We start from the raw sequence: 13,462 nt of genomic DNA, 5'->3' as shown, positions 1-13,462 counted from the left end.
ATGTAAAGCTGCACCTTTCCCTCTGATGCATGTCTGCAATTACTTTGTTTTATTTCCCATATGAGGCCCCGTAGCTCAGCTCAGGGTCTGGCCCCTGGAAAACTGCTGTTACACTGGTACCACTAGGGTTTCATCAGTGGTGAACTGGGCTCGTGGACTTGCCTGTGGCTGAAAAGGCCTCGAAAGCTCCCACTGCAGACCTGTTGGAAAGTGTACACCAGCTACTCGCTAAATCTTTACAGAAGATCTGTACGTATTCTCCTTTTCTAATCACTCAAATTCAAACAGTATTCAGATAATAGCTGTAAAATATTAACCTGTTATACAACATGTTCTGTGGAAGTAACTCCTGGTATGAAGGTAATTTCTTCAGTGTTACGTACTGGTGAGAAATCGCAAGCTTAAAATTAAAAAGAAAAAAAAAAGACTGAAAGAATGGAGCGATACAGCTGGATGTTCTCCTTTATTTAGAAGCAGGCAGCTACCATTGGACTATTCAGGATTCTGGCATTACTATAGAAAAGCCCTAATCAATATGCATGAAAGTTTTTCATGGGTTTGTGGTGACAAATTTATATAAGTTTATCCGGAAGATTTCTAAAACTAATAGCATTTGTCGTACGAATATTATACAATTAATGTCTAGCTGAAATACCAGCAGTCTACTATTAATTTTAACATAAGAATGGGAACGTTAACATTATCTGAATTCCAATTACTGTGGGAATGAGCAAAATACCACTAATGGGGAAAAAAACTATTCTCTGCTATTCCATTCTGTCCTGTGCTCATTGGCCAGGTGCTGGGACATGTTTGCTGCATGAGTTGTTTTATGGCATTGGGAACGCAAACTGAAAGAGATTTTCTGAGCAAGATGCTCTCAATTTCAAAACGTGATGACATTTGGTGTATCACAGACTTAATTTGTGTTAGCCTTGCACATGTGACAGTTTATTAGCAGAAACCAAATTTTCTGAAGTGGTAGTGCATTGTACATGCACAGCCACTGTCATTTTCCACTGCCGTTCACATACTACTTACTGATGGCAAATAAGGGATGCATTGCAGTCACAATGCTGCTTCTTGCTCAGCCATCCTTCCAAAAAAGAGTAATTTCAAACCCACTTTTCGTAAGTACAGTAGTGCCCTATAAAACTGATGAGTAATTCAAGCTGGGCTTGGTCCTGTCCTCCAGTAGTGATCTTGGAAACCTTCTCCAGCAGGTTTTTTGGGGTTGTTGGGTTTTGGGTGTTTCTTGGTTGGGATTTTGGTGGGGTTTTGGGGGGGTTTTTTTGGGTGGCTTTTTTTTTTTTTTTTGTGACTCCTTCTACAGGCATCTTCACGTGGAATCTTAGAAAAGATTTCAGGGCACACAAACCCACGATCAGCTGCTAAGGCTTGTGTAGTGCCAGGAGGCTGCTCTAAGGCATGATGCTCCTGTGACTCCTACAGAGAGGCAGAGGAAAGTAAAGCCCAAAGGCAAAGCAGTTTTTAACAATAATTTCCAGCTGTTCTCAGAGAGCAGATGGGAAGTAGGAGACATATTTTGTTCTCTGGACCATCACAAAAATCCAGAAGCTGCAGAAGTGCTGAATGCCAGAGCTGAGAGGAGCATGATCCACATCTACATTCAACGGGGAAAGGGCTGTTGGCTACACTACAATACAGCTCCCATCTTTTCTTGATTATCCCGTGCGTGAATGTGGACAAGCACTCTCACTGAGGCAGAAGGGAAAGAAGTTGTCAAAAGTGTTGATTCTATCTATCTGGGGAGTTTTGTACAATGCCCAAAGCCCGCTCAAGCTACGGGAGTGTGTCAGGTTACACTGTGCAACGCTGGAGATGCTTCCTGTCCTGACTTGAGGTTAAAGTGGGGAGGAGAGCTAGTTCTTAGAGAAAAAAATCCCAGAAGGGTCCCACGAGCAAACAAAATTTATTCTGCAGTTGGAAACTTCTCTTCTACTGCAATTTAGGTAATCCCTAGGCAGCAAAAAGCCAAATTCCCACCTTCAGTTACACCAGGGGCAGTGTGGAAAATTCTCCTTCAATCACAGTGACACCACTGCAATCCTGAGCAGCATTGCCCAGCATAAGCCAAACACATACACAGTAGAGAGGATAACATTTTTACTAGGGACTAGAAGTGCTGGAAATTACCCTCTGATGTGCCAGAATCCAAGAGTAGCAGCACTGCTCATTATACGATATTAATAGCGTGATTTGGAGCGACCACTGCTGCATTTGGACTCTGAAGTTATATAGTGTCATAAGCTACTAAACACATAAAAATGTATTACCCTTTAAGATCTTGATTGTCTTCAGTTTACTATGCCTACTAAAGAGTGTTACGCTTTACAAGGGACAATATTACAGTACATGTGATAAAGCTACTGTATCATCACTACAGCCAGCATGACTCATGCTGTGCTCCATGGGAACATGGGCATGTGGGGAAGCAAGGAGGCTTCAGTGTTTAAATGCCAGGATTAATGCATGGGATACAGGCAAAAAAAGTGACTATACAGGTCCATTCTTCTTGTTCTTCAGGAGCAATGACACCCTCCAGAAAGCTAATATTTTTCATAGCCTCTTCTTGAGGTACTTCAGACTTGGTAAAATCAGAAGATGCCTCTCACAGTGATTTATAAAATATTTTTCTCCCCATGCAGGCTCTGCACAAATATTTCTAGTGAGGAAAATCTTTGGCTTGAACTCATGCAGAATGGTGGTTAGGGCTACTAGCAGGAAAAAAATTGAAGAGAAAAGGGCACTTTTATGGACCACATCTTCTAGCACTGCCTGCTCCATCTTTTGACTCAGAAAACTTATGAATTTTTCTCCTGGGCATTGTGTTCATGGTTCTTCTGGCTTTGCCTAAGAAGTTGATAGTTCTTTAATATATTTTATCAGTTAAATGGTATATATAAGGTACATGATGCACTGAGTGGCACTGCTGAATGACAGAGTCCTGCCATCTGGCTCCTCATAGGAAGGAACTTTGTAGAAATCCTCTCGCCTGCTGAAGGCAATCAGTCCTCTGCCATGGTTTCTCCTCAACACACTGGACAGGGGTGCATCTTCTATGCACTTGTTCTTGATCCTTGAGACTGTAGAGCTAATATGTTGTACTTGAAATCTGCTCTGAGGACTCTACGTACAAAAGACAATAATCTGGATTAAGAGCAATTGAAAAGATCCCACAATTTTGGCATGGGGTTTTTTTGATTTGTAAGTAATAGCTGCTGCTATGAGTATCTGGAGTGGAGCAAAGGAAAAGCCACAACCTAGAAAGAAAAAAAGGGAGAAAATAGCTGGAATCTTCTGGGGACCACTGCCACACAGCTTGGTTTCTCACTAGGATGGCTGTCTTTGATGGAACTGCCTCCTCAGGAAAATTCCTGCAATTTTGTGTGTTGGAAAGTGAAAATAACGTTTTGTAAACATACAGGGGCAGATTTATGCCAACTAGAAGCCTATGAGAGGATTTTTCAAAAGCATATTTGACAGTGAATATGGTGCAACTAAATGATTGGAGGAACATTTTGACAACTTGACTTGAGCAGGTAACAATGTGGCCTCCTCTCAGTTATTTCCATCTGGATTGCGAGGGTGGAGAAAGTAGCCAGACATCCTCCTATCTCATTCAGCAGCTTATCTTCAATTTATGTAAACTAATCTATGCCAAACTCTTGTGAGAATGGCCTTCTCTGATAAGATCCTGCCCCTGCGATGATGGACATCCCCCTGAAAAATCTGCTCTCACCAGATTTTGCTGACGAATTGGCATGTCATGCCTTAACCCACACAAAATTTTGCCTGGAGGTTATAATGCTATTTTAATTTTTCTACACTTACTGTAGCAAATACTACAAAACGCAAATCCTCTGGTATGAAGATACAGTTATGTAAGATCTTATTCAAAAGTGTCTCATTTAAGAATGCACTTAAGCATATGTTCAGTTTCAATGACACATCCTAAAGAGTGAGGGTCTTAAAAACATACCTGAGAGTTTTCCTTCCCCTCTCAGGGATTTATGTGAATATTATCTAATGCAACTGGGGACTTTTTCTCTGTAAGATGACTTAGCAGAAAGAGCATTTCTGCAGACAAAATCACATCCCTTTTCAGGAGAGATTCTTTCTTAAATTACTTGCATTAGAAGATTTTTTCAGGGATGTTCAAAAATCATTGCATAACAAATACTGTGCCATGAAAAAAAAAGGAGACTAAATTAATTCTTCCTTTTAAGCCTCAAAATAAAAAAGGTGATCTTGGACAGACAATCTTTAAACAAGGGGAAGTGTGAGCTCATGAGAACATTTCAGATATTCACACTGGGGTACAACGGCAAAAAAAGCTTTGCAAGACTAGCAGGTATTTTTTTTTTTCCCTGCAATCTCTTGAAAAGACAGACTGATTCCTTTCCTAGGGACAGCAGAGGAGTGTATTAAGCTTTGGTTCATTCCCTGCATTCAGTGAAGAGAGTTTTTGGGAAAGATGCCCGGATACTATGGACTAAGTTCAGCTCCAGCGTAAGCAGACAGAATTCCCACTGAAATCAATGGGAGTTGCACCTGCTGACTTTGGAGTTGAATATGGCCCAATATGTGGATACTATAAAGGTTCTGTTTCCAAAGTTTCTTCTGGCTAGTTTTATGGGAATGCAGACCTGGCGCCAGGAACGTCAGAAGACCAATAAATTCACTATGGGAACTTCCAGGCAAATGACAACTCTCTTGCACAAAACAAATCCAGAAGCTCGCACGATGCTGAAGGACAAATTCTCAGTGTTCCCCCAGTTCATTTGCATGAATACCAGTTTCAGAAATGCTCTGAGAGAAGAAAATGGGGAGTGCGTGGCTGGTAGAGATACAAGGGGAAATGCTTTGATTGGTTTGTCCAAATCATTTGGATAAATATTTTACTTATCCCAGATATTTGTTAACTTGCAGGAATAGCGGTCCTAACTCATTAAGGAAGGTATACTGTATGTATATGAGCTATTTGATGGCTGGTCTCAAGAGCTGCTACGCTATGTCTTCCCAATTTGGACTGAATTTTAGCTGTGACTGTCTCCAGGGGCAGAATAAAAGTACAGACAGGGCTAGAGGAGTCCATCCAGAAAAAAGCAGTAGCTTGAATGTATCCACGTGGCATTGAATACAGAGAAGTTAACAAAAGCATTATGTAAAGGAGACAGTTTGTCTCTGTTGGGGTTATAATTGGCTGGTAACTGGGATTTAAACAACTGAGATTCAAAGTCTGTTTTTTGAGTAATTTCTCTATTATGGAACCAGTCTCCTCACATAGAACATGTATTCTTGGCAAGTTGTCTGTAGGTAGTGGAAGTACAGAAAGAGAAAATCAAGACCGCAATACAAGAAATAATCTTGGAGCCCCCACACTAAAAAAAAAAGAAAGAAAAGACAGTTTTAGTTCTTTTTAAATTCTAAACAAAACCAGCATAAGATCCATATCCTATATTCTGATTTTACCTAACGTTTGAAAATATTTGAAGTTGCTATTTCTGGTTCAAGTTCATTTCATTAATACACAAAACAAGTGCCTTCTATACCTTTGACTTATTTGTTTAAATGCAGTAGTTTTCTAAACAACGTATCGAGGCCATATTCATTTCATAGCACGGGCATTGCGCCCACTCTGAACACTCATATGTGGTATAAAGAATAAGGACAGAGGAATGGGGTAAAGGCAGTGGGTACCCAAGTACTGATGGAAGGCCATCTTTCAAAGGAATATTGTAATTTCTTGTATTCAGCATGCCCTGGAAAAGACTGTTTAGAAATTTCTTTTCCAAGCTGCTTATGATTAACAACCTTCTTTCCACGTCCTTCATCTCTAGACCAATATTCCTTCTGCTGCCACTGAACCTCCATGAGTCATCCATTTTAAAATATGTGGTGGTCATACAGTACACTAACGTGTACACACACAGAGTAAATTAGGGGAAAATTGATGTCAAGACCTATGGAGTATGAAGGGCCTTTTAAAACCAACCTTCAGAATGTGCTAATATTTACACATTCCCGAACCACCTGGAAATATGTTCCAACTGCTTTAAAACATTTTCAATATCATTTAAATGTATATACAGCCATTCACAGTTGTACATTAATTTACCCTAAAATCTAATGATAATTTCTTCTCTTTGAAAAAACACCTGGCCCAATCCTGGCTTTTATAGGAAGTCAAAAATCCTATTTCAACCAAGAAGTCGTCAGTTGGTTTTTTTTTCCTTCAACAATTTTCAGAAACATGTTTTTGCTTTTTATGCTGGAGATCCAATTTATTAGTTTTAAGGCTGTGTTTTTCCATAATCTTCTTGAATAAACATTTTTCTTTCTTCTTGCAAATGTAAGATACTTTGGATTTCATTAGATTTGAAGGAGTTTTGACGCTAGCATGTCATCGAACTGACGGAAACATGAATAAATGAAAACATATATATTCTTGTATGTATTGTGCACATGTAATGTTTAGGTCTTTTTGTTCTGTATAGAACTCTACCAAAGATTTGGTATAAATGAATACCTACTGTCCATAATTTAATCCATTATTGACTTTATTTTGGGTTCCATTTATATGTTCTGCCAAACTAGAACAAATAATTTTAATTTTCATATATCCAGCTCCATCTGGAGTCAACTGCAAATAGAGAGAGAAACAAGAAGTTTATTTTGAAATACATTTTAAATAAATGATTGTATACCCAAGGTTTAAAAAAAAAAAAACAAAAGCAAAAAACTTAGAAGCATTCATGGTCCTTTTAATTCTCCTGCAGGTAAAAGGGGTGAGCTTAAAGTCGCTAGAGTCAATCTGCACCTGTGTTTCTTTCTTCCCAGTAGCAATAATTATCCTCGTTACAAATGAATGGTGACATTTAATTGCCTATAAACATATTTTAAGATCTGGGGATGGGTGTTACTATTCATTTGGAAAATGCAGCAAGTTTCTTCCAGGTATTGATATGATTACAGCATGTGCCTCTTGCTACCATGGGTCAGCATCACGTCGCCCCAGAGGGCACGTGGGTGGGCCCAGTTTATGTTCAACAGGATTCATGTACATCCAAAGTTTAAGAGGTGAAAACCCAAAGTGCTCAATGCAAAAATCATATAATATAGTAGGGACAGATCCTTTCTGCCCATTACATGGGGTAAAAGTCTGATCCCTCTCCCAGTTAGGGTGGTGGAATTCTTGATGGTAGTATTACATATTAAAGTTAAAATATATGTTGCTTCAAAAGAGTTAATAATACAAGATTAATAGCTGTTATAAGCATGTTGCAGACATCAGGAGTTTGTGTTATAAAATGTAATAAGCACATCAACAGATGGTCTGGTAGATGCTTATAAGCCACGGTTAGAAGCATGCGATTGACCTGTTGGACTCTGTAACAATCTCCACAACTGACTAGCCATGTATTCAAACACCTCTCAGTCATTCATTAACTCTTTGTAAACTATTTACGCACATGCCATTAATATACAGCGTGATCACGTTGCCACCGTCTGCAACAGGAGCAGGATAGAGCCCTAATTACTTGCAACAGTTTATTAATTCGATACATTAATGGTAAGCACGTTTTGACAGCTGCGGTGCTGGAGCGGGGAAGCCAACAGGCGCTGGAAGCAAGCGGCAGCTGTTCCCCTGCACCTACCGCTCAGTCGCACCGCCACGCTCACCTTCGAGGTGTCTTTTTTGACTAATTTGTCACATTCAGAAACACAAAAGGGGAGACAAACATGAGAACGCGGAGGTTTGGTAGGGAAGTGAAATTCCTGTTGCTGTGCTGCGCCGTGAAGGCTTGGCGCGATTGCAGAGTGCATCGACAGCCTTTTAAAATGCTGTCAGAAAGGCACAAACATCAGCATAATTTATCGGTGGCTATTTTAGGCAGGTGCACGGGAACTCTAAATATATGGCATTCACCGCTTGCTGCAGTTGCTATGGATATGATATCTCAGGCCCGTAACTAGGGTTATAAATGCTGTTGTGTGCTTATTATTGTTGTTGTTATTAAAACATGAATTTTATAGTTATTCCTGCTCAGCTGCTGCCCCTAAATCGCCCATGTAACTGCATATTTCTTTGTTTGAAGGAGGGACGTGTATGGGAAAGAAGTAATAAACAATACCTTTTCTTTCTTTCCTTCTGCTTTTTATTTGCTCCAGAAGGGACCAATCTTGAGCCACTGTTTGCAGTAGTATTAGGGCCAGGAGAATTAGAAATCACTGAGAGCCAAAGAAGTGTACCTCATTTGGGTCTATCTGATTAGTACTCTGGTATTTAAGTCTTGCACACATCAAACACGTCCAATCTTTTTTTTTCTTTTTTTTTTCTTCCATTTGCCTTAAAAGAGGTTGGTCTCCGGCAGCTGCAGGGATTCTGTTCAGCAAGATTCTTGCTGTTACGGGGAGATGGTAACTTCTACCCAAATCCTGCCAAACTCTGCAGATCTGGGAAAGAAAAGACGGCTGACGGATGGAGACGCTCTACAGACACCTCGACCACTGCAGAGGAGTTAACGGCAACCTGCCCACCCAACATCCATCCGAGTGTGTGCTGTGTTCCTGTCCCCTTGCCAAGAGGAGACAGAACATTTTCCTGCAGCCAGGAGCCCATGAAGGTCATTGGTACATGATGCAATTCACACCAGAGCAAAAAGTGGCAAAAAGTGGCAAACACGCTAAAAATGGGAAACCCACATTTTGCCTAACATTGAAGGGCTTGTTATGAGCCTATAAAACGCAGCTTGTAAGTGGAGATTTTGGGGGAAAAGGAATGATGTCCAAGGATTTGTATGTGTCCTTGAAGTGTACAAATCACATTCACCCAAGTTGTGTAAAAGATGTATCACTCGCTCAGCCATAATTCCTATCCAGCACACTTACCTACCCGCACCTACATACAACAAAAATGCCTAGCTTGAAATGGAGCCCAAACAAGGTGAGCTGGTGACTTTAGGAGCCCCTGAGGAAGGGGAAGGTGGCTGCTCTCTGCCTCTGGGAGCATGGCAAAGGCCACGCAAGGAGCTGCAGAGACCTTCTAAGAAGCAGACACAGGCAATGCTCTACAACGGCTGACCTTCATCCTGGGGAGCTGACACAGTTGGAGAAGGCAGGAGAATAAATTTCAACTACTCCCTTAAGCCGGTAATACAAAATGTTCAGATGCTTAAAGGTTATGACAAGCTAGCGTCTGGTAAAGAGGTCAGTCTGCCCTGAAAGTGTTGCAGAAGCCAAAATAAAGTCTAGTCAAGCCTATGCGGAGTATGAGCACTGAGGCAGGGAAAATAGTGAGGCCTCTTTCTCCCCAGTGGTGGCCCCAGAAAGCAGCGGTAAGGCTGCTGTTAAAATTAAAATATGGCTGAGTATTAGGATATTTGCCTTGGGCAGATATATGTTTTGAGAGACCAGGGTCAGTGGCTGCTTTAACCGCGTTGTTTCATCCCTATTGCCACACTTCCTGAATTTTCCACTTAAGCGGCATTCTAACCAGGACGCAGGTATGCTGGTGGCATTCGGCATCACACTCTAGAGGGTAAAATGTGTGTGTGTGTGTGCATTCACGTGTTTCTTTCTGTCCATCTGTCTATCTCAAGGACCATAAACTAGCAGTGGAAAAAGGGGAGGCATGAAGCCCAGTGCAAACGGAGAGGAAGAATGATTGTAGAACAAATGGGACAGAGAAGAAAGTCATTTTCTACCATCAGGGAAGATCAAGTCATGACAAAATGATTTCTTACACTAATGAAAATTATAGTTTAGACTTTATGTCCAAAAAGAAAGGAGGGGAAAACTTTGTACAAATCCAGACGCACAATATGTATTGAACAGTGTATACCTTATTTTTAAAAAGTTTTATTTATTTTTAGTGGCCTCACGTAGGAGACTTTGCCAAGGATCAAGACCCCAGTGAATTACTAGGCAATAACAAAAGAACAGTGACTGCTACAGTTTATAGCTAAGCTGTTGGGCAAGATGCAACAGGCAGAAAAAGCGAAATGATGTCTAAGTTGGGAGAATGACTGACAAAATAAACAGGTTAGGAAAAAAACGGAGGGATGGTTTCACCAAATCTCAGCAAAGACTGCAAATGGCCACAACTTGGGAAGCCTTCTCCTAACACATCCTTAATGTATTCAGATGGTCTTGGGGAGACTATGATCTACAGCAATTTTGCATTTTGACCACCTCATTTAATCCATTGTCTGAAACGTTTCCCTTTTGGGCTGGGTATTTTTATATCCAGTCAGTTTTACTTTCTTGTGATGAAGTTTCAGCAAAACATTTTTAATCACTTCTCGATCCAAAGAAAGGCTTAAGCTATTCAAGCAGCTTTTAGGATCTGAGTGGTGTTCAGCTGTAGGATGCCAGATCTGGGTTCCTAGTAAATAAAAACTTCTCACCATTCATATCAACCTCCTTTGCACAGGTCTATAGACAAAAGCAGAGGAAAACAGTGTTGGCAAGGAAACAGATTTCATCATGAAGCACCTTTGCACATTACCATGAAAATTAATTTGTCCAAATTATAACTCTCTAATTTTTCACATGGTGCATGTAGTACAGTTTGCTTGAGGTTTTCATCATCAAAGACAGGAGCATGCTGTGGTTGTACACACTGAAAAATCCTGACTTAAATATCTCCACTGAAAATAACAGGACCACTCTTGGAGAAAGATGGCAACATACAGGAGCTGAATCTGATTAAAAGTGTGCACTGAAGTTGAGCATGTGTACGTGTATGGCTGGCACTGAAAGGCGCCAAACACGTGAAAGGGTAAGGAAAGCTGAACACTGGGCATAGCTCTCCTCTTTAACTTCTTAAGAGTACAGAGCTATGGGCACCTCAGCATTCATAGAAAAAGGGCTTCTTCCCATATACCTCCATAGCATAAAAGGTAAAGATGTCCTGGTGGAATCCAGCCAAGTAATTCCAAATTATGAATTTCACATTGGCAGCTCGGGAGGATGGAGAGCACTGCGAACGCCTCTAGTTCAACACTGTGCTGTTATTATAATCTTTTTTTTTCCCTCCTTTTAAAAGAATCTGACAGATTCCAGGAACAAACTGCTATGACACCTATAGGACTGTGTTTATATGAGACTGTAAGCTCTTTGGGGGCACAGCACATCTTTTTGTTCTCTGCTTGTACAGCATCCAGTACAACGTGCTTATCCATGACTTACCCTATTTGTCAAAGTAATAAAAGAAAGGCTATTTTACAATAATAAAAGTTCTTTATGACAGCAGAATGATAAATGATAGATGCCCAGTTCCCACTTCAGCTCTGTCTTTACACAACAATACATTAATTTGTAAATAACACATTGCAATTTATGCTGCATCAATGCCACAATACGCACAGAAAGGACACTTGTTCTGCTCAGTATCCAGCACAAGTATAGGCATAGCTGAACGGAGCAATAGTAAAAATTTACTGGCCACGAAGATCTTTCTGGTCCAGTTTAACTGACGCCTTGAAAGCCTGCATGCAGTTGATAAAGTCTATGGTAAGACACATGCATGGCAGTCCAGGACAGTCTTAAAAGGAAATGCCTCATTCTCCTGCAATGAACCTCGAGAGAGTTGTGCTACCACCCAAATGGACATGCACTCGTGCTTTGGCTTATTATTATTGAATCATTGACACAGTCCTGGATACGTGTGCATGTGTGGCAATTCTGCCCCTGTTGTACTCAGTCATGATTTTCCCCCTAACTTCTGTGACGCAGAATAAAGCCTTTTCATCTTTCCTAAGGGGTATGAGAGCTAATGTGTAACTAAGACAATAATACCAGACCATTCTGAGAAGGGAAATGGTATAAAAATGGATGGAGAAACTACAAGGAGAAAAACATGTATAAGGTTGTGGAAAATTATGTAGTAACGCAACGGAAGGCTATTGTAACACAAGATGTTCAAGAAGAATTTTGGTTTAAACGTAAAAACTTAATTTTGACATTTGCATTAATGATGTGACATTTGCATATTTCTTAATGTAGCTTGTCTTTAAAAACTAGAATGTAGCTAATGCTCACAGATGTCTGCTTTCTTATACTTCAGCATCATTTTGCTATCTCCCCATGCCAAAGTACTGCAACAAATCTGTGATTACTCAGGACATCCATATGTCGTGCAGCATGGCTACTACGAACTTCGGCGAAACAGTGGGAACACAGCCCACGTTTTCTGGTTCCGAAAAGCCCAAACCTCTTCTGCTTCAGCTAACCCTGTCTCTCCCCATTTGGGGCCTGGGCGCACAACGTCACTGTAGGAGACCAGCGAACAGTGGAGAAACACGCATGGAACAGACAATATTGGAGCGTTCACTGAGGACCTTGCGTGTGGAAGGGGACACCTTCGGCCGTTGTTCCCTCAGGTGACCCAAGCCTTGGTGCTCCGAAGGGAGCTCCTTGGCGCTCCCTCGCTCCTGCCTAAACTGCATCCCTACGAGCAGCGCACTTCAGGCTCAGCCCTTGGGCTGTGCTCTCCGTGTTCAACCCAGAGGAGCAACTGCAATTAAACGCAGTAAATAAACAGACCATCTGAAAATCAAAGCTATGTGTTTCTTTCTCCTCCTAACTCGGTTCCTTCCTTTTTACATGTTTTGGGTTTGGTTGTTTTTTCCATTTCTGAAGAACACAGAGGTGCTTCCACTAGCGGGGGTCGCTCGTCGGTTCCCCCGCCGTGCTTTCCTCCTGCGCCCCGCAGGCTGCTCGGTGCAGCCATCCGGCCTCCGCCGCCGCCTCCTTTTCCCCTTCCCCCGTTAGCGCGGACGCCGGAGCAGAGGCAGGAGCAGGAGCAGCAGCAGCAGCGGCGGCGGCGGCGGCGGCGGGTCGGGTCGGGTCGGGTCCGGCCCGGCGGCAGCCCCGCTCCCACATCAGCCCGGGCTGCAGCTGCCACGCTCCGCTCCGCGCGCCGCCGCTCCGGCTTTTGCCTCGCGCCCGCTCGCGCCGCGCCGCGCCGCGCCGCCGCCGCCGCCGCCGCCGCCTCCGCGCGCGCCGCTGCCGCCGCCGCCTGGGCGAGGGGAGCCCGCGGGAAGGCGGGAGGGGGGTGGGGTGGGGTGGGGGGGAATGTGAGCGCGCGCCTCCGTGCGAGAGAGGGCGCGTGCGCGCCTCCGTGCGAGAGAGGGCGCGTGCGCGCGCGCGCGCGGTGGGGGGGGGGGGGAGAGAGAGAGAGAGGGCGGGCGCGAACCCCGTCCCCGTGCGGCCGCAGAGAGGAGAAGCAAGCGGCGGCGGCAGGGGCGGCGGTGGCGGCGGAGCGACGCCGAGGCTCTTGTTTACCAGCGTTCACTCTCCGTCGTGCAAAGGGAGCCAGCGCGGAGGAGGAGGAGAATAAGGGGGGGAGACGCGGGAGCAGAGCTCTGCAAACCCTGCTGCAGGCGAGCGGCGAATTAATTGGGAGGAGCAGCAGCAGACCCTTCCCCCCCCC

This window comes from Accipiter gentilis, chromosome 10 (assembly GCF_929443795.1).
Source record: "Accipiter gentilis chromosome 10, bAccGen1.1, whole genome shotgun sequence".
NCBI classification, from domain to species: Eukaryota; Metazoa; Chordata; class Aves; order Accipitriformes; family Accipitridae; genus Astur; species Astur gentilis.
The sequence above is the reverse complement of the archived record's forward strand: the minus strand, read 5'-3'. Positions refer to the sequence as shown.